General features: G+C 41.4%; 1 protein-coding gene and 1 long non-coding RNA gene across 2 annotated transcripts in view; one reads left to right on the forward strand and one right to left on the reverse strand.

The window, feature by feature from the left end:
• neo (ZP and PAN domain-containing protein neyo) overlaps window positions 1-18,975 on the forward strand; it is a 371,329-nt gene that overhangs the window by 43,665 nt on the left and 308,689 nt on the right. The gene's annotated exons all lie outside the window — the stretch shown is intronic.
• Window positions 3,905-8,121, reverse strand: LOC117219242 (uncharacterized). The gene is made up of 2 exons (XR_004489979.2): window positions 6,459-8,121; window positions 3,905-5,517 (listed from the first exon to the last, which is right to left on the reverse strand). It is a non-coding gene; the product is annotated as an uncharacterized LOC117219242 (long non-coding RNA).

Here is an 18,975-nt window from a genome sequence, read left to right on the forward strand (position 1 = left end):
GTTAAAGGATGCCACCTACAGTGATATTTAAATAAAAACGGAAAAGAAATCTATGTTTGTATATCTCTCAATTTTTAATTGTTTCTAATACAGATACAACAAATATGATGTTTCGTTTAGTTTTTGTTTAAATGTCACTAAGAATGCAAAAGTTACTTTTAATCTATAATTATTCTCGAAGCAATAATTGTAGACGCGAAGCAATTAGCAATTATTTAAGAAAGTGGAAATCTGCAGAAAAAATGTTAGTAAAATTCGTAGAATGTATAAGAGTTAAACTAATAATTTCTATGGCAATTTCTTCGTTCGTCAGCGAGAAGCTGCAAGAACGTTGGAAATGTGATCGACGTCTCACGCAACTTAACTTTCCAATCGTGATTAAACCACATGCTTGACTTTCATGAGATATTTAACACTTAGTGCCATGGTACAAACCGACGTTAACGGCCGCTGGTACAACATGTGTATCATGCGCAGTGTATTCAGGAAAAATCGCTACGCTAGGCGTGGGGGCAAGTGACGCATGCGCGAGAGTCCCGCACAGCGGCGTGGCGCGTCTACAGGGTGGCAACTATTATATTATATTGTATCTGCAGCTCTGCTTTGCGTCGCGACGCCATCGTAGTTCAGAATTACAATGCTCTCCCGATAGACGCGCCGCATCGCTGTGCGGAACTCCGTTCACATGCGTCGCCACCCCACTCCTTGCGTAGCAATCTTTCCTGAATACACTGATCACGCGCCGTTCGGTACCAGTATCGGTCATTAGCATCAATTTAACCATAAACGAGTGCAAAATCGCACAATTTACCTTGATAATATAATAATAAACCTAAAATTTCAATATTTCCGAAGTTTACCTGACAATTGATTGCTGATTTGCAACCTGTAATTTAATTATAATTTTGTTCATTTGTAAAATAGCATTTTAACCCAGGATAAAACGTGACTCGCCACGAAGGTTTCTCACAAAACCGCGCGGCCTGTAAAGTGTTAAGATTGCGACGTATGATAAAATGTCTAAAAACCGCGAATATGAAATAAAGATAGAAACGACAATGTGGTTTTCTCAGGCGTCGGAATACCGAGGGGCCGGCGCGGTGGAAATCTTAGTGACAGAAAAAAAGAAAGAACGAAATAATCGAGCACGACGCCGGTAGTCGTATAAAACCAGCAGGGCATTGTTCCCGAAGAGACCCATAGAGCTACTCGTAATTGCTATTGGCCCAGTTGTGTACATTCAGGCCGGGTCATAGGCGATGACAACACAAGGAGCGAGAGGACAGGGTAGGGAGGCGAACGGCGGGGTGTAGGAGGCCTGGCGTAGGAGTGTGACAACGTATAGATACGATAGAACGGTATAGATAGGAGGTAACGGGAGGAAATTAGAGGCTGGACATTGATCGTCGGGTCAGTGCCACGTGACACTACTGAGGGAGCCTGACCTCTCCTGCGGTATATCGCCTCGATTCTAATTAGTTGTATATGGCACCGGTGACACGTTCGGTCGACAATATTTCTTGAGGCGATACCCATACAATCCAGTTTGTCCAGTTTGTCTGGTTTTCCCGCGCGCGGCGATTCTTATTTAGCCTCGCCCCTGGCCCGAGAGCATATTACGCCATTCCGCCGTGCCGGTGGGTTAAGAACCTACTGATTTGCATTTCTCCGGGTACAAGCCCGATAATCCCTCGCTCCCCCGCTCTCGGTCAACAAACCGATCGCCGTGAACTCGTTTATCGGTTTCGCAGCTTCTCCCGGCCGTGTCTGTGTGCTCGTGTCCGCGCGTATGCACGTGTGTACATACAGTACCCTCGCAGTCTCCTCTGTCGTCGTCGTCGTCGTCGTCGTCGTCGTCGTCGTCCTCGTCGTCCTCGTCGTCGTCGTCGTCGTCGGGAGCAAACGTAATGACCAGGGCACCGCGGACGCGACGGTTCCAATCTGGCGTGTACCGTTAAACGCGGCGACGTTTACTGAGACAAGTCGCTTGCCCGGCGCATACCGTGCCACGTGCAAAAACCACAGGAGTGCTCCTTTCGCAGGTAAACCGGCTGCCCCGCAGCTTCGGTTTCGTGACAAGAAAGTGGGACAAGTGAAATATGCGTCTGGCTAAGGCAGGCGCCAAAATAACGTATAATCCTGCCAGCCTTACCCCCCCCGAACCGGAAGAAACCGACTAGAACAACATTACCTGTACAGACCACCCTCGACGGTCAACAATATTCCGCTGTCCGTTTGCACGCTACCTCGACGAATTTCTGAAACTGTTTCCGAACAATGTTGCCCGATAAGTTCCACAGGAAAGTTTCGAAGCTTTCCCGTGAACTGCAGGGGGATTCCAGAGGAAATCGGATTTAATTTAGTTTCATTAAATTTACGGGTGCGGGCCATTCGAACAATAGTAATCTTAATGTTATAATGCGAGATACCAAAAGCGATGACGCAGAATAATTAACGAGTTTGTAACATTCAGGTGGAAAGGAGAAATCAATGAAATCTGAGATGTTCGATAATGTTTTCTTACTCAATTGCATAACACTCTTTGACGAATAATATGATAATAATATAATATAATATAATATAATAATATAATAATATATAAAGAATACAATATATGTATATATAATAATTTATAATAATTCTTCGGAGAAATCTATAGCTCTAATATAACGTAGCTATAATTTCTATAGATTCAACGGGAACAAGGGTGAAAACACCACAAATCATGAAATAATGAGTGAAATTGTAACAATTTTAAAAGATGTGAAAAATAATTCTTCTGTGAATTCTGTAGTTCTAATATAACGCATAAGCATAATACTTTGACGGTTAGACGAATTGTTTATGGATAATCCACGGTGTTGTGCACTCCTTAAACTTGCAATGTTTATCCTTCACAAAAATAGTCAAGTTTCCCTGCGAACCAGAAGAAATAATCTAGGAAAAACCGCAGATATTTAGAACTTCCCAGATAGTTAAACGGTACAATTGATTGTTTCAATTGATTTTTTTTTCAAGTGATTTTTCGATCCGATTTGTTCCGACGTAAAAATTCGAGGAGAAACGTTTCCAACGCATTTAGTAACCCGCTGAAATACTACTTGTAAACAGCAACCGTAACACGAAATTACTAAACTGTGCGTGCAAACTTCCGAATGCGTTTAATCAATTTGAAGGTGCAATACGTCCGGAGCTCCAATGAACAGATGCAGGAAGGCTACGTAGAATTCGCACACTCACGTGATTAGAATCGTGAGTCATTCATTTGCGAACAATGCAGGATACCAATTACTGTCAAGCTTATTCTATTAGGCAGTAAAAATTACGCCTGAGAGAGAATAGTCACGAAGTTGCCTAATGATATACGTCCGAATGGTTGAATTCCATCAAATGCTTCAAAAGCATTGTTCGGTACTTAACATCTTTGAAATTGATTGAAAAATTGAGAACCGTTCATTGCAGATAATAGACTCCGGAGAACAAATGCCACAGAATAAACCATGCTGGCATTACAATACCAGATGGTACATTGATTTCAGTGTGAAGCAGGATTGCCCATTATTCGAATTGTTTCGAATAAGTACTTAGTACTAAGTATTCGCATAGTGATTATTTATTATTCATCATAAATTATTCTATCTATTTATTCGAATAAAATCGTATTCGTATAAACTTAAATCCAGATAAATTTTTATTCGATTGTATATTTATTCGGCAATATATATCGAATAAAATTTTACCCAACTTTACCCAATTTTACCCTTATTCGAATTGTCTCGAATAAGTACTTAGTACTAAGTATTCGCATAGTGATTATTTATTATTCATCATAAATTATTCTATCTATTTATTCGAATAATTCTTTATTCGAATAAAATCGTATTCGTATAAACTTAAATCCAGATAAATTTTTATTCGATTGTATATTTATTCGGCAATATATCGACTAAAATTTACCCAACTCCGGTGTAAAGTACCGGAAGAATAGCTGACACAATGATTATAATGTTCAGAGAACAATAAAGGAACATTCACACGTCTTAATATCTCGCACGCTGCGCGATAAATTTCTATCGTCAGAGTACACCGCGCGAGCGTTCAGTGATAATGCTATTGAATCTCCGAGGCTCGTTTCCCGCGGACAAATGAATCGAATAAACGTAGGCGATCGCTGACAGAAAGGCAACGAGGTGTGCGTTACGCGTGCACCGTGAATCCAAGATCAAGTGCGCGCGATAAAGTTCCGCGCCGATAAATATCTGCGGCCGATCGGCTCTATTACGCGATTCGTTATCTCGGTGATTCGGACACGACGGATTAAGATCACGATCGGTATACAACGGTGAATTATTAATTCAGCTGTTAGAGGTAACGAACAGCGAAGTCCGGACTCGTTTCGCAAGTTTCGCACGATCGATATATTAGGATCCACGGTGGCGGCGGCGGCGGCTGTTCGATTCAAATGAACACGCAACCGGCCACCGATATTATCAGGAAATCGAAAAAGTCGCCGAGTCTGGGAACTATAGATTATCTTGAAGTATCGGCCCGCCTGATCTAGTTATTAGCGAGCTTTCATCGTCGTCATCATGTTGTATAATTAATGAATACCTCGCTCCGCAGGAGCCTTCTAACACCTAGCATTAGCAACCCAGCCTGCATACTATTACGGTGTGAGTCGTGCAATTAGACAAGCCGCGGGCTTCTGTTTAATCGCGGCCGGCAAAAGTGCGCTCGCATTTTTCTGACACCGCGATGAGAGATAGCCGGCTCCGAGAATTTCGTTTCGTGCCAGACTATTTCGGAAACGGTGGCGCAGCGCCGACAGCTCTCCGCGGATCTCCAAATTTCGGGAGCATATTTTTATTGTCGGAATACAAATTCAGCTGAGAAGAGGTCGAATTCCACTTGTATCATTTTATGATACGACTGCTAATCGCTTTTGTGATTCTCTGGACTTTCTTGGAGTTCGCTTTATTACCAGCAAAAATTAACATCACGTGCGGGGATGTTCATTCAGATACCTGAATTTCTGTTACTTTACTTTATTATGTCATATCATGTCCATATCATTTGTTATAACGTTTCTAATTTTATTCTGTTTGCAGGCTGCTTGATTGTTATTGTATTCTTGTATTGTATAACGAAGGGTTTATCCCGTTGAAAGAGCAAATATTTTATTATTATTTGACTATATATTCAAATTTGTCAATCGCGGATATAGACCATCGACTTATCCTTTTGCAGACACAGTATGAATAGAAAATAGAACTTCGAGCAACACTAAACCTACCGATCATTTATCAGCACTATAAATAACTGGCATGGATTGCTTCGTAATGATGACAAGACTGAATGTATTTATATACTTTTCATCGTTTCTTCGCTATTTTCTGTGAAAGAATCTTGATAAAGTAGAACGACGATTATCCGGTGCTTCGATGTCACGACTTTTTATTGTCCAAACACGTTGCACATATAATTAGCTCAATCCGAAGCAACATTGTGCAAAATCATCTGCAACAAAAATCAGTAAAAATCAAATTTGCCACTCTCCGAACATTCAAGTCTCTCCGTTTAGCATGGATAGTCGAGAATTCACTGCAGTTCCAACAACTTTAAAACAGAAAATGTGCGTTTCAGTTTTGAAAAATTATTGCATTTTAAAAGGTGTACGAACACTTTTGTGGACCTAAAGGTTCACTAATGTTTATACAGTGAACCTTAGGTGAAACTTAATGTTTCATTAGTGAAACAAGTGAAGTCAATTTAAACATGAAAGGCAGGACACTGATGCCGTATTGTGACAATGCTTGTTATTCAAAAGTCAGAAAACCACCCAAATCACAGAATATTACATAAATTGAAGTACTTTTTTTCTGTTGTAATACAGCGTTATACACTAAATTCCCCCCAAGTGCCTTTCAGCTAGTGAATGAAAATGGGCATTTTGGGAAGAGGAATTATTCGAGCCTTATGCCTCGTTTTTATAATTGTCGATAACCGACGACTATAAAAACGAGCCGCGAGACTCGAATAATCTCCTCTTTCGAAATCGTCCATGTTTATTTACAAGCTGAGGAACAATTGGAGAGAATTTACTGTACTTCGTAAACCGACAGTAGATATTTCTAAGGCAGTCGACTCGTTCTTAAAAAGCAGCAATCTATCTTGCGTCTAAAACATTGTAACTTCTCGATAACATTTTGCACGCACGATCTACTGCAAAATAATCACGAGAGAGAGAGAGAGAGAGAGAGAGAGAGAGAGAGAGAGATGAAAATTGCTTGAAATAGAACGAAAATACATTAGATTACAGATAGGATTACAAATAGATTAGATTACAGCACAGGTCACCGCAGATCTCCACACTGAGATTATCCCACTTCACAAAACAGTTGTTCACAAGTTTCGTGTTCACTGAACTGTTAGCCGATTCTCGGCATCTGTTCGCCCACCTTTGCTCGAACTCGATAAAAAATCCATCGGCGAGTACAGCGCGACAGCGCGGGGACCGTTGGACAGTCTCCAGAATTTACCGCTGATCATTGCCAGCGTCCCTGCGGACGGTCCTCCGCCGTTCGTGATTTATCTGGGCGAGATTTAACACGGGGCGGCCTCCATCATCGACGTCTTCGATTCTTTCCTCGCCGTAACGCGGGACACCGGACCTGTCCACGTACGCGGCCAGCGTGGAGTGCAATGACCAGGTCGTGTGTTCCCCGATAACACCCACAAAGTGTCTAACTTCAGATTGCTTTGGGTGCGGGTCTCGGAAGATCGTCCGGCGAAACTGCTCCTCGTAAACACCGTTACGAGAAAGGGTGTACGGCGAGAGCACACGGCCGAACGGACGCCACCCGCGCACACACGCCGCGGCCACTCGCTCGGCCACAGACACGCGGATCGTCACGGTCGTATTTCCATTCCGCGTTTCGCATAGGTGTAACGAAGTGATTTCAACGGCGTCAGTCCGAGCTACTCCTCCCCCGCAGCAGCGGGCACCGCGGCGACCGAACGGTCCCATCCCTGCGACCGCATATGCACGTGCGTGTCCGTACGAGCGTGATTCCGATTCCTCTGTCTTCGTCGCGCCGGGGCCTTCCTCTCGGTTCCTTTATTGTTCGGGATACACGCCGCTTGACTGGCAATTTATATAGGCTACTTATGCAACGGCTCGAGCTGGTTACCGGCTGGGTCAACGAATACGGGCATCGCCTCTACGCGCCAATGGCATTCCCAGGACGACTCTTACCTGTGGGGATAGTTCGCCGCGAGAACCCATAAGATCACCTCTCAAATATTTAAACTCGTTGCCGATTTTCAGTGCTTTTCTTTGTTCCCATTCTACGGCGTATTTCTCAAGATGGAAATTCACACGGTTTCTTCTTCTTCTTGGACCGTGGTGCACGGTGGATACAATGGTCCACAAAAGCGTTCGTACACGTTTTAAAACGCAATAATTATTTTAAAACTGAACCAAATGACTTGAATTATTTTTTAGATAGAGGGACTAGTCTACTAGACGATGACTAAATTTATTTAGTCATAGCAGTTATTATAAATTAAGAAATGAGAGATTTTTATTTTTTTGTCATTCCAAGAAATAACAAAATTTTAAAAGCATATCATTTCAATCATCGTTTAGTAGACTAGTCCTTCTATCATCTAAAAACATTCGAGTCATTTAGTTCAATTTTAAAGTAGTTATTGCGTTTTAAAAGGTGTACGAACAATTTTGTAGGCACTGTATTTTCTCGGGCATCTTCGGCCAAAATTTATTGTCGATATCTTTATTTATTTATTTATTGTCGATACAGCTTCATTGAGTCTTGATTAAGTGATCGTAGCATTAGAAAACGCAATGAAATAAACTTCACTTTCACGTTAAGTTTCATCCAAATGCATACGAATCTCGCTGTTACGAAAATTCCGGTCTTTCTTGTTTTGCAGTTGCCTCACTTTAAATAATTATTGCCTACATCTTGTTAGTTTATATGTTCTCGATGGTTTACATATTATTGGGTATCTTTTATTGACAATGATCTTTTACAAGATATATCCTGATTTAATATAAACTTCATAGTTTAGCAGCTATATAAAATAAAAGTCCATTCGACTCGATACTATCATAATTCAACTAATGATTAAAAGTATTTGCTCAAAACCACCCAAAGTGTAAAATCCCTAAATTCACTCTGTTAGTAGGAAGGTTTCAGAAGTAGAAAAATTAGCTACTAATAGCTGCGATTGTTAAAGTAAATCTAATATATATATATATATATATATATATATATATATATATATATATATATATATATATATATATACACATGTATATATATATACGTACGTATATACACATTATATACATATATTAGATTCATTATATATACTATATATTATATGTATTGTATTATATGTTCATACGTACTATGTAAATTTATAAATGTAATCTCTTACGTTTGAATATTATACATTGAATATATGTATAAATTTGTAAAATATAATAAACAAGAGAAAAAGGAGAGAAGTCATGAGTTTTATTTTTATTCTGTTTCCGCGCGTTCGTTGTAGCATATTCGCTCATTGTAGCACATTGATTTAATGAAAAATATTGTTCGCTGCAGCATTCGTTCATTGCAGCATACTGAACTGTATTATCTTGTGACCTCTCATGCAATTATTACTGAAAATAGGACGACTTTGTCACTCTGTGAATTAAAACCGACACAGTTCTTTCAGAAATTTCTGGAATCGCGGAAGAAACAAATCCGCAGGCCATTCTAGACACTTAATTCCTATATCCCCACATTACAAAGGAACTCAAGACATTAAAGTCTTGCTGATCCGTTTCAAACTACTAGCGGAAATATTCAGACAAAGCCTTCCGAGTTATTCGATCGTTTGCGGAGCCTTCGCAATCTCGATAGCATTACACCTTGTAATCACAACGTAACCGCGATTTCTAATTACCAACTGATTTGCATAGCACCGGTGCGAATGAATTTAAAGAGCGGAAGTTCCGCGAGCTTATGTTGGGCTAGTTAGAAAATCGTAATTTCACAATTAGGGAGTATAGTAATTGAGATTAGATGGAATAAGCCTAGCTATTTGCAGCGTTGCTGATACCTTAGTGGTTCCAGCATGTAGAATTCGAACAAAGTTCCTGGAGATTTCGAGATTGTTGTCTCACGTGAGAGAACAACTACTTTGAAATGGAACTATAGTACTAATAGAACTATAATACTATTTTCCATTAAATATTACTATAACATTTATTTTTCAGTTCATGTTCCCGGGATTACAATAGTTTTCCGGGGGTGAATACCACAGTATCGCTTTTCCGTGAGAACTACAGCGGCCATCAAAAGTGTTCGCACATCTTCTAAAACATAATAAGGTTTTTAAAACTCAACTAAATGACTTGAATTTTATTTTTTAGATGATAGTGGGTCTACTAGACGACGACTAAAATGCCTTTTTTAAATTTTGCTATTACTTGGGATGACAGAAAAAAATAAGAAACGCTCGTTTTTTAACCTTACTTTTTAACCATCTATCTATCTATTAACTATCTATTTTAACTATCTAAGTCTATAACAAAAATTAAAAAAAAAATGCTTTTCGTAGATCTGGATAACTTATATGCGTGCTGAAAATTTGATACAAATCGGTTAACCTAAATCGTGATAAAACTACGATTATTGTCATCTTCAATTTATTATAACTTATAAACTTATAAATTTCCGTTATAGGCTCAGATAAAAAAGTGAAAAGGATAAGAGCTTTTTATTTTTTTTTCGTCATTCCAAGTAATGGTAAAATTTTAAAAAAAAGCATTTCAGTTATCGTCATATAGTAGATTATTCCCTCTATTATAAAAAAAATTCAGGTCACTTAGTCCAGTTTTTGAAAAAATGATTACGTTTTAAAAGGTGTACGGACACTTTTGTGGGCCACTGTAATTACACATAAATTAGAATTTAGATAGAATAAGTATTACACAGAACAGTTTAAGATAATATGGAATAAATACGGAAGGGCAACGAACCCTTGCTTTATCACTTGTACTGATTGAAACAGGCACAACAAGAAATAAATAGCAAATGTGTAAAATGGATTTAATGAAGTGACAAATGGAATAAAATACCCTAGGGTAAAGTAGACACGATAAATTATGCTAAAATGATATTAAACAATTAAACTAGAGTGAAGACAAAGCAGAATAAATTAATATGAAATAGAATAGAATAACACAAATATCTCCACAAAATTATTTTAGAAAGTTAGGATAAATAAAGAGCTGAAAGCGAAACAGAGTTCAAGCAAAAACATTCTTTGCAGCGGGGACAAAGTGAACAATATTGCACACTCGAAATGTAAATGATCCTCGGCGCAAAAGCCTGCGCGCGGTAATTGTCATAAACGCAGAAGAATCTGTGGTCCGCCGACAACCAGATCCGCAACACGATTCTCCCAGCGGCGTTTAATCAAGGGTAACACCGGTAATCACGTTCTTTCTGTTACACTGTAACCCGATACAGTCACATTTTATATTTCAGTGGTCGTATTTCAAGCAGCATGCTAGCCCGTTTATTCCGCGTTCCCCCCTGCGAGAGCGCAAAAACACCGGCTCGTATTAATTTACTAATCCAGATCAACCAACCACCGATGCCCCATTTACATGATACACTGCCAAATAAAGCAATCCGGGGTATCGAGCTCTGGCGAATCTGTAGGCCAAGTAACTGTGAACGTGTTAACCGCGGCATCCATGCTCTGCTATCCTTTGCTACAATAAGCGGAGACCGAAGCCGTCATTCCGATTATTCCGTTATTAAACCCGGCTAACAATCGAACCGCTCGACTCTTCCTCCCGGCGCCGATATTTTCAACAACGCGGACTTAAGAGAGCAGAAACTCTGCGAAACGCTTTAATACCTCATAATCCTGCCACTCGATGCATTAGCGATGCAAGGAATCCTCTTCGACGTTTCGTGGAGAGACTCCGATCTGTGGAACAAACGCGCCGTGTTTCTAACAGAGCAATTATTCGGAATCCATCGACTCCTTTCCCGTTCTCCGTTTTTAATGCGACACAGGGAAAGACGAATCTCTCCGGTCGTCGATAAAGCTGCGTGACGCTCTCGAGCGATCGAGAGGCACAAGAGGAATTTATTCGCCGTGGAATACCGGCTGAATATTCCCTACATACGACATACATGCTCGCATTCTTATTCGCCCTCGTCGCGCGAGCACAGAAGTCCGTGGCGATCTGAAACGTCGTTCGAGATGCCAACGTGTGCCTCGGTGTGCATGTGTTTCGAAGGCCGGGCCGGGGGTCAGGCCGACAGACAGAGATTTTTGGATTCTATACGCGTCGCTGCACAGTTTCGTGACCGCCGTGGGGGGGCCTTCGTTCGCGAAATCGCCGGGAACTGGCATAGTTATGACCGGTCGTGGAGGTCGTTAGTTTGGTCGCGGGAAAATCAGAGCTCGGACGATAAAACGTGAGGAAATTTGGCCGAATATTCGTTAGGGACGTGACTCCGCGTGGAAGGTTAATAGGAACTGGCGCACGTAGCTCATTCTACGGTTGCAGCAGGTGCATATTATTCACGTCTTGGCCGGATAGATCTCGCGCAAATTCATAAAGCAGTCCTTTGTACGGCTACTTCTGCAAGGGTCGGCGATCTTTATGGAAATTTCCCGGGCTGGTGCTCGCCTTACGAGCCCCGGGACCAGAGGAAACCGTACGGGAGAACGAACGGGAACGAAGGCAGCTGAAATTTCGAGAAGAACGGCTTAAAATATCGCTGACCCGCATTCGTGAAAAATTTCCCTCCGAGCGTCCTTTCCTTCTCGTCATTATCCTTCGTCTCTCGCTTCCGGCCACTGCGTGTCCAACCGTCATCGAATCTTCGAACGTGGGATTCCCAAATGCGATCCATATGATGGTCGCTTAGCATAACGGTTCTCCTAAAATAAGCGCGCCACGAACTGAAGTCACTGTTATTACATCATCGAAAAATTTCCCTTCTGAGTTTTATTTATCATCCAAGATGACAACCAAAAATCGTTCATTTATTATTTACTATCGATCTTAACGCTAGAACTATCGAGCTGTTAACGAGACTAATGTATAATGTCTTATAACTAGACTGCGGATCTTTATGCAAAATAAAAATTGTCTGCATCAATTTCAAGACATAGGAGGCAAGCTTCTTTATTTCTGTAATCGTTTTAATAAGTTTTGAAATTAATAGAACAACGTTCTCGCTTTGTTTCAATCTGTCCACTGTTTCAAGTTATACCTCCTGATTTTTGCCATATATGCATAAAATCCGCAGTCTACTTATAACAATGGCAAGATCGGGTTTATTTAACCTTCGTACGATTTCTATTACAGTAAACGCTTGTGTGTGAAGAAAGATCCTCCTCCTAGAAACATTTTTATAATATCAGGAAGTGTGTTAATACGGATTTAGAAAATTGGCTGTAACAAAATAACAGTGCCACTAATGACGCGGAGCACAATTTCGATTATAAGATGACGTGTAAATGACCCGAAACAGAAGAGAAACAAAAAGAAAAATGCCCATGATTTCTTCAAAAAAAAACAATTTCCTCTGAACAATTTTGTTTAGTCGTTCCGTGGTCAAGAAATCGTCTATATCGATTTATCGTTCAAAAGATGAAGGTGTGTTTGCACTGCGGACTTATACCGAATCGTTCATTTAATTTTCCACCCGCTGTACTCTACAAACAGCAAAGTTGCCAAAGAAACTGTAATCGAAGTTTCAATTCCATCGAACCGTTCCACTGAAAATTGTCATAACACATTCCGAAATAATTTTAACAGTATGAAATCTGTTCAGATTTCAAAACTGTTGACAGCGTAACTGTTGCATAAGTCAAGAAATTCAATTCCATACGAACAAAATGCACTAGGTCGTATAAAATGGAAATACTATAGGTCAGAAAAACAATTTTGAATTTCGAATTAAAATGCTTCCGACTACAAAGGTGAAATTTTGTCAGACGACCGAATCGTAGTCGCCTACAGTAAACTCTCCCTAATTGACCCTCAGCTTGTACACAAAAATGGACGATATGATAACAGGAGATACGATTATTCAAGCCTTGCGGCTCGTTTTTATAGTTACCGATCGCCGACAACTACAAAAAATGAGCCGCAAGGCTCGAATAATCCTACCACCTCTTCCCAAATTATCCATTTTTGTTTCCAAGCTGAGGGCCAATTAGGAAGAATTTACTGTATTCGGTAAAATTCGCATGCCAGTAAAGTTTGCCGAGTCACGGATTTAAAATAACGATAATTTCCAACGATAGTCCTCGACGCGTTACGAAGATGGATGGGTAGAGACGAGCGCCGGTGATCGCTTCCGAACAATTGATAGTTTAATCAGGCTCGGTTTCGTGCGCACTAATGACCGGCTACGAAGACAAGATAGCGAAGACGTCCTGTCCGCCGGTGAAAAATCTGGCCTCGCGAGGGTGGCTCCTTCCTGGCCGTGTAATCGACGGTCGACGTCGAAGCCAGGAGCGGTTCGTTCGCCGGAGGGATTCAGTTTTCCCCGGGACAAATTGCCAAGATGTACCCACCACTAATTTTACGGTGAACCGCCGATGTATATACTTCGGTCGACAGTTTTGAGTCCGCGGCGAACAACAAAGCGTCCGGGACGGTGTACTTTGACCGATAACGATACCGAGACGCTTTCCGGGGATCACGTGACGTTAATTATCCTCCGCTCGAAGTAGTTGCGAACTGTCGCGAGACGCAATAGGGTGGGCCCCGCCGCGCATACTTGTCCCGCGTAAACTGCAAAAGTTCTCGCGGCTGACAACCGTGAGGTATCTTCGTGTACAGAGTACCGGCGAAGCCGCGTAGCTGTGGGATCGATGGCGGACCGTTTGATCGATAACCGGAAAAATAACCCTGGGTATCCGTCAAACTGCACGACCTCGTGGATCCAACGAGATCGCCGCGATAAAGATTCTATTAAACTTTCAAGGTGCGCTCGCGTAATCCGCAGTTCCCTCGGCTTCGCTAACATCGCGCTGAGAAATTCTACGAAGTCGAACTCATTCTATGGGATGTCCATTTTTTAGTGTTACTTTCAGATTTCGCGCCATTTAAACTTTTTGCACTACATTGTCTTATATTATTCGACAATTTGACATGTAGAAACACTGCGGTGAACAAAAATGAAGAGACATTCGTAGAATAGGGCGATAAGCGCCTGTTTATTATTAAAAATTATTACAAATTTGGCGAAAGTTATGCAGAAGTGCGAAGAAAATTTCGTACATACTGCGGAAGGGAAAACTTGGAAATCGAAAGAATGATTAAAAAATTTGAAGAAAATCGTTCACTTGCAGATGAAGTTACTAAACGTTTCCTTCAGAACGAACATTATGATGATGTTCACTAACGTATCTGAAGCAGCCTTTCAGAACTCGATTTATTTCGTGTCAAACATTTTCCGCAATCTAACACTAAACATACCAAGCAGTAATACCAACTGGCGTGTACTGCTTCGCAAAAGTGAGAAGACCGAATTTATTTAGATTTTGTAAAGTTTTCATTATAAAACTTGCTCCAATAATATAACTTATTCAAGCGTTTTCCACGAAAGAGTCTCGGAACTTTGCAGAATTGCAAAATAAGAAAGCGGTCGCTTTGACCGCGGTAGATTTAGCGTCGATTTCGGAAATAGGCTCGAGAGAGTGCTCGAGCACTCGCGTTAAAGAGTCCGGTTTCGGATTCGCCTAACCGAATAACCGAGCAATTCCTTGACGACGGTTACGAGTGCTCGGTGAGCTTGTTCGGGCAGAAGCCACGGGGTTCGATCAGGCGTGCAATAATTCAATAAGAGCGCGACAAGCAACATTCCGGGCGCACGCTGTACATTTAGAAACTTTGTCCCAAAGGGCAATCTTGGCTATCCTCTATCCCGTTGGTAACGCGCGATCGTACGGGAACACCCTGGACGAGGTTGGAGGCCGGGCACGGCTGTTTCGCGACGATGAGAGAGCGTGCCACGGGTCCCGTGGTAACTCTATACCTCAGTTATTATAAATTCCCTACCAGCAACCACGGAGTAGGTAGCTACGTAACTACGTACCTAGATAATAGTCTGGAACAAGCACCGCCGCGAAAAGGGCGAGGTCAACTTGTCCGTCGCATATTAAAGACGTTCGCCGTGTACACCCTATCGCACCGACGACAAGAATGTGCACAGGCTTCGTTGATATGTGACTCGTATATTCGAACGCACTCGAGGAAAGTTTGCTTCCGACGCGACAAGGTTCGTCGACAGCTTCCGATACATTGACGAGCTATTCGTGGAAACACGGTGGACGGACAAAAATCGTTGGTTCGGCTTGTGTTTCCTTCGCTTCGCTTCGTTTCTCGTTTTACAAACTCCCGCGTGATCCGTAATCTTCTTCTCTGACGGTGCTGGACCTGACGCTTACGGTGTTGTGTTTCCAGCAGTGATCACTAAATTGCGAGATTTATGGATTTTTGACGAAAACGAGTGCGCGCAATCGTTAGAAAATGGCGCAGCACAAATTCTTACGTTTTGTATCTTGGCACGTCGGTTAGCCCATGCAGATGTCGGATCGCGATTAACAAACGTACGCTCAACTTTTTAAGCTTTATCACAGTTGAACAGAGAAGGAAAAGATATGGTGTTATCTTTACATATAAAGTCTAAAGAGGAGGGCTCACTTGAATGCTCCAATATTTCATCTCAGATCCGAAGAAATTCTCCATGTTCAGAAACATGGAACATGTTTATATATGATAATATATGATATACATATATATATATACGAAATGTATAAATGTATATATAAAATTTATAATATCTTTATTATATAATATACATACACAACAATGTATGTATATCATACTGTGCTCAATCGTGTTTTCTCTATTGCAAACAGTGTGCAGTCATCCATCGATTTTTCCAATCTTCCGCTTCACATTTTGCAACAGAATTTAAGGCGCATTAATATAATTCTGCAACGATATTATAATCCTTAAAGGTTCATCATATTAATTTAAGACATTGCGGTTATCTTATCTTTCTTTTTCACTTTGACTATGTATCAAGTCATTCTAAACTTCTGTATTTTTTATGATTTTTGTTCAACTATATATACTCCATGAATAAGTAAATAAATAAATAAGTAAATTTAAAGAAGGTGCAAAATTTAAGTAATTCAAGCTTGCCAATACGCCAGTCTTAATTTTTTAAAGTTGTCAAGCAAAAACTCGTGAGCTATTCCTGTCTTTGGCAACAGTTAGAGACAATTTAAATTTTGCAGAAAGATCCGCGCTCCGGTAGACACTTTGCTAGAAAAAATGTAACTGCATTATCAAGAAGTTTTGTAAGCCACAAACGCGTAAGCACCGACAAGCACATTGCAACCATCCTCTGTGCGTAACCACAGTTTCCTTCGTCGAATATAACTTTCGAAAAGCCGTTGCTTTAACGACCACCGTCCGTTGAAATCCTGTCTTTTATGACGGTTAAAAGAGTCCTTCTACATGTCCACGTTCTCCGATATCCCCAATAACGTCTTTCTTACATCATGTTTTGTACAACGTTCCTGTTTTAATACACTTCAGAACTTCGGACGAGATCGCTTCATTCGAAGCGAAACCGCCTCCTACGGTTGGAACTTGAAGTGCGTGCATAAAGTTCGGGCACCGTGAAGAACAATATTAATTTTTAGTCGGAAGGCCGGCACGAGGGACGAGCCGTTTGTGAGATTTAGAGGAGCAATCGTGTGGCGCAGGGGTCGGCGAAACCTTCGGCCGGGAATTAGACTGGCAAAGGGAGGCCACGAGCAGATTCTCTGCTTTCTAATTATGCTCGAATTGCACGGGCCGCTGAGTATGAACGAACTGGAGATTAGTGACCGCGGCTCGGTCATTTTTACAAGAAGCAAATATTCAAATTCCCAACCGGAACGTTGCTCCCTGCTAATTAAACTTCACGACGCAACAGACGATCGACGAGAAACAGGCGCGGATAGCCTTGCAGAAATTTGACGCGCGCGTCTCGACCTCCCGCAAAAATTGCTAATACCCCGGAACGTCTATGTCGGAGCCTTTAATCGCTTCAAACGAGCCAACAAGAACGGGGTTAAAGTAAACAGGTCAGCATGTTGCGCACGCGAAGCGGCAAAAACACCGGCAATAAATTACTCGAACATTGTAGCAATAAGACTGTTCCATATTGAGACCCATCGACAGTCGCTTTTCTCGGCGCAGCACAAAGCGAGAAGTCCCGATGGCGGATAAGAAGAAGAATGACGTCGAGGCATCGGAAACTATGAAAGAGAGAGTGACGACAGGGGGGGAAAGTATTAATGCATAAGTGTTGACGGTTCGAAAGGGGAACGACGATGATGGTGCGGATGTAAGCGAAGGCCGTTGCGCCGCGCCGCGGCCCGATCCCCGATCCTCGATGATAGATTCTATACCCTTGCTCGCTTATTTGAACATCAAACCGGGAGGCCTGGTCGCTCGAACATATGTCACATCGGCAAATGCCAGCACGAACTTCTCCCGGTGCACTTTACACTATAAACCGTGTCCTCTAATGTTCTTTCCGTCGCTCCATCAGTCATTCACCGTGCCGTCTCTCGATTGGCTCTTGGCGAGCCTGGATCTACTGCCGGCCGTCTCGTATGCGCCGCTGAATTTCTAAGCAGGACCCATCAGCCGGCAATTGAACATAGTTACGTACCGAATGATGCGATGCAACAGATGCACGGAAGACGATCACTGGTAGATCTCATCGTTCATTCGTTTCGACACTTTTACAGGGCACCGTACGAACCAGAGCTTCGCGGAAGTTATGACTCGGCCGAGACACGTCGCGCCGTTTTACGATCTCGGCTGGAGTTACTTTTACTTGATTTTAACTGCCCGTCTCGTGCGTTCACGTTCGTAACCGCGTTAATTGAATGACCGAATTCTAAGTGGAATCGATGATTTATGGATTGACGGGAAAGCTCGCGCTCCGACAGCCAAGGACTGTGAATTTGTTCTACGAACACGCTTCCCAGCTGTTCAAATTGGCCGCACAAGAAGCTGTTGGGTTTCTTGAAAGTGGTTTCGCGTATTTTAGTAACAATAATAATAATAATAATATTGATAAAATTTATGGAATCAATCACTTGTTAAAAAAAAAAGAACAGAATGTCAGAGGAGTCGAGATAGAAATGAAAGTTTCCGTACAGGATAACAGACATTAGCAACGGATAAATGATTTTTAATTAAAATACTAATAATGTTTGAATCAATGAAGGCAAATTCAGAGGTATCAGTCGTTTCGATCACTTTTATAATGAGGAACGAAATCGTTGTTTTTTGACAAAAAGCAGCTGTTTTATGTTAGTATAAACGTATCCTGACAATCCAAATAATCGTAAGTTAAAAAAACTAGTGTCCCGTCATTTTGATGTAAAGCTAGTGTTCAGCCATCGGCATGAAATTTACAGTGACGAAAAATAGGAAATGTCACTTGCAAATAAAAGAAAAAGATAAGGGACCCAAATGTGACTCTTGAGAACACCCGATGCATTTTATTGCGTGCTATTAATCAGGAGAATTATTACGTTGGATTTAGGTTTTATATTTCCAATTAGTCGTTTCATTAGCGAGCTGCCGCGTTCAGCTTTAATTGCATGTTGTTTATTGGCCAAGTCTTTTTTGGTATCCATTGGAAGCAGATTTCCTGGTTACTTTTTAATGCGGCAATGATTGAAAATCCTATTAATGTTCTTCCGGTAGGCAAAGTGTTAAAATCGCCCGTTGGAAGATTAATTATTCACTCTGGAGTGCTGGAAGGTTACAAGTTGGTTGCGCAATCCAATTAGCTTTGGCAGGTATTTTTAAGCCGTATGTTTTCTTCGAGAAGTTGC

This window comes from Megalopta genalis, chromosome 2 (assembly GCF_051020955.1).
Source record: "Megalopta genalis isolate 19385.01 chromosome 2, iyMegGena1_principal, whole genome shotgun sequence".
NCBI classification, from domain to species: Eukaryota; Metazoa; Arthropoda; class Insecta; order Hymenoptera; family Halictidae; genus Megalopta; species Megalopta genalis.